Source organism: Anoplophora glabripennis, unplaced genomic scaffold (assembly GCF_000390285.2).
Source record: "Anoplophora glabripennis isolate ALB-LARVAE unplaced genomic scaffold, Agla_2.0 scaffold708, whole genome shotgun sequence".
NCBI lineage: Eukaryota > Metazoa > Arthropoda > Insecta > Coleoptera > Cerambycidae > Anoplophora > Anoplophora glabripennis.
Genome location: NW_019417285.1, coordinates 563 through 4,373, shown reverse-complemented (window position 1 = coordinate 4,373; position 3,811 = coordinate 563). Strand labels below are relative to the sequence as shown.

Genomic DNA, 3,811 nt, shown 5'->3' with positions numbered 1-3,811 from the left:
CAAACGATATTATAAGACACATCACCACAGTCAGAAAAATGCGGCGAATTTTATCAGTAGTAAATTTGTCCAACAAAGCGGCACTCAACACGGGATATTTCAAGCGCATGTGAGTCATAGGGAAAGTTAAATAACGAACAATGCTTTCTTTTACTAAAAACTATAAACAATAATGTAATTTAGTAAAATAAAATATTAATAAACATAAAGTAATAAGTATTAAACTGTGCAGGACACACGTAAAAAAAACTGGCGAAAACCAAAAGACTCAATTTATGTTTGATTTAATCTTCATACTGATTGCATGTAACCTACCAGTTGATATAGTGTAACAAAAGCCGGGACGCGTGGTCATTTATTTATTAGTTCTCGGGACGGATGAGCCAAAAAGTAAAATATTTCAGTTAACACTAATTATCTAAAGTTAAGGGCTCTCAAGTAGGTTTAGCGTCGTCCTTCGGAGAAATTTAGCAATATTTTTTTACAAGTTCACTTAAACTGTCAGGGCCATGTGTTGAGCATCTAGTATAAAGCGTAAAATCGATATTTCAAATAACGCGCAAAATGCATTCCAAAGAACGTAGGAATTCCAAGAATAAGTTGTTAGAATGTTGTCAGGAAAACAATAATAGGTCAAATAGCTGGTTTTTAGGCGGATTTTCCAAGCTGTAAGAATAGATTAAAGTCCAGTCAATTAGGTAATTATTAACATGATATAGTTATGTCAAAGCGTCCCGATATTCAGGGTTCCCGCCAATAAGATAAGAACAGAAACATCTGGACCCAAGAAATGGGCGTGTCGAAGCGAAGTGTCGAATTCAGGAGAGATCCCCGAAAAACAGGCAGTTTTTCCTTAGATTCCACATTGAGCAGTCGACTTAGGTTTAGAGTCTCGGGTTAATTTAATAATTGATAGTCATTCCAAATTTTGCTATTTCCTGAATCTCGGTACCTACGCTGTCGCGTGTAAATAAATTAATTAATAATGTTGTTCGAGCCGTTGTGTCGTTATTTTGTTTGTTTGGTTTGTTTATTGTTATTAAAACCCTTCCTGGAAGTTTTGGTATTTCCTTTTGTTTCTCTCAACTTCGGTGTCATCCCGTATACCGAGCCACTGGATTACATTCTACGTAAGTAATAGAAGGTAAGTGCCTTGAAAATTCATTCTCTGAACGTACAACATTTCTAAGTTCCCACGTATTAATTAAAGTATAATGATAATTATTATAAACTCCCTTTCGAGAACTTAATAGTAAACTCTTTTGAAATCCAGACTCATTATGATACTGGTCATACCGATATATAGATAAATAGAGCAATAATCCCTCAGGTTACAATAGTATATAATAAAATTCTTCCTGGAATAAATACAACCCCGAGTGGAAATTACCATGTCGGACCAGCTTCGAAGTAGATTATTTAATTATGCAAATATTACATCAGTAAATGTCGAACGGTCGTTCGATATTTTATCATCGCCGCGAATGTTTCACTGAAACAAGGGTAGAAACATACCTGGTGATGCGATCTATAACGGATCCCATCCCGATTGTGGAACCGATGGTAACGATGCGTAAAACAATTTACGTGCTTCACAATGATACAATGACATAAATCATTGTTCACTTTATTTTATGTTTATATCCGTACGCCTTTGGTGCGCGGCCAATTATGACAGCTCTAAACGCACACTGTTAAATCAAACAGAAAAGTTTTAATTTTTAAATATATTTCAAATTGATAAAATCTGTGTCACATAATAAATGTTTATGTTACTAAAACATCAACTGCGGTCATTAATACAAAAGTCAAACACCCCAACAAGCTTATTATTTTCGCTCGCAAGGAAGAAGTTTACGAAAGAAAGGAACCTTTTCGCAAATCTCGTAGAAAAGGATCGGGAAACTGCATTTGAAATCCTGTTACCTTACGGACTTACTGGATTGTGTAAGCTCTGGATTTTAATTCCTCCTATCCCTTGGCTTACTCAGAGGTATAAAAAAGGAAACGGTGCAGGGGTTCCAATCCTGAAATAAATCAATTTATTTGGAATTCGAGGTATTCCAATGAAACAATGTCCGCAGCGGGTCAGATAGGAGCGAGATTAAATATAAAAACGTGAGAAACTTTATTTGTGTTCTGTTGTTGTTATATAACATTTGCGATGCCGTCGAGTAAGGTTTTACTATTTATAAAGGGTGTCTCAAAAGTAACGTAGGATTTGAATTGTGCGCCATTTTCATTCCGAAGAGTTGGCTGCATTGTGTGGGGTCACATGCTCAGATTAATAAATAAAGGGGACGCCTTTATTTACATTCGATAGTGAAGTGTTGACATATGTGTATTTACAAACATTGGTACTTTGTGATGTCCTTGACATTGATGCCAATGTTAAATTTTTATCTTTATAGCTAGGTACAGCGGTCATTTTAATTGATTATCGTACAAGGATCTACCTAGTTACATTGTAATATGCATAAGACTACGACACTATTTTCTTGCAATTTGTTTTATAATTATAGATTTTGAATATCTGAAAAAAATACATTATTGAAATTCCTAGCAATACAAACGTCGTAAGTGGCATCATTGCCTGGTATTAAACGGTTCTAAAGGGGACGCCATTATTACAGTCTATTGTTGTGAAATAGATATTAGCCGAGTTCAGTGTTTGTTGTGTCTTTTTAAACTGTTTTTTTTATCTAATTTTAATAAAAATGCCAAAGCGGCGTATAATATGCCGACAATTACAGGAAAAGAGCCAAATATGTGCTACTTCTTTTCACAAGTAAGTTGGACATTGTTTCCATGGGCGTTCTTACAAGGGTGTAAGGTGTCCTAAGTATTTTATTTGTTAATTTATTATGTTTGTATTTTGATAATGACACTAGCTCTGTGTTTATTTGTAGAATACCATAAGATCCTGCGATACGAGCAGTGTGGCTAGAAAATTTCGCCATATCTGAATATGATTTTTCAAAGGATAATTATGTCTGTCGAAGCATTTCCGTGCTACAGATATTAAGGTAACAGTAACTGGAAAACAATGTCTCACACATGGAACTGTGCCTATTAATACAACATTTGGAAGGTAATACGTTTTAGCACAGTGTTGATGAAATGGTTGTGCCGTCTCAAAGGTTCCCTCTTCGAGAAATTGCCAGTGAAGGAAATTTTATAGATGTTGCTATAAAACATCTTCAATCACATGTTGTCCCTGTTCCATAAGAGACGAGCTGTCAATGTTGTGAGCTCAAAATTCAGCTTATTTTTGTTGCGTACATTTAAAACATGCTTATTTTCCCATACGATTAAATGTTGTTCAATGTAAATTCATTTTTCCGTTACTTTTAGTACAAATATGTTTTGTTTTCTTTGCATTGTTTATATTCCAGCAGATTTTAATTAAATATATTTTTGCTCCTTTTCTTGTAGTTTTATTTAAATTATTTATTTTAATAAATGTTCTTCCAGTAATCGAGAACTACTATGAAATAATAGAATTAATAGTAGGCAATGACATTGCTATAGCTATAGTATAATGATAGTTTCAATCGAGGAGTTTTCTTTAGTCACTCTTTTGTTCTGAAAATGTTTTTAAAATATTAATTATAGATTTTGAAGAAACCATTAACTTTTTCTTATTTATTGTCTATTTATTACACATGAAAGCTTAAATAATCGAGCACTTCTGATTTTATTCTATTAAAAAGTGTAATTTTTATGGTTTCCTTATATTATGATAGATTTTAAACCTAAACTCGGTACGCCACTGTACCAGGGACCATTGTGTTTACTTATGTATCATTTG

At 33.7% G+C, this 3,811-nt stretch overlaps 1 long non-coding RNA gene across 1 annotated transcript; it reads left to right on the top strand.

The window, feature by feature from the left end:
* The first annotated feature begins 2,700 nt into the window (after positions 1 to 2,700).
* Positions 2,701 to 3,427, top strand: LOC108913812. Its single transcript, XR_001964640.1, has 2 exons — positions 2,701 to 2,788; positions 2,910 to 3,427. It is a non-coding gene; the product is annotated as an uncharacterized LOC108913812 (long non-coding RNA).
* The last annotated feature ends 384 nt before the right edge of the window (positions 3,428 to 3,811 follow it).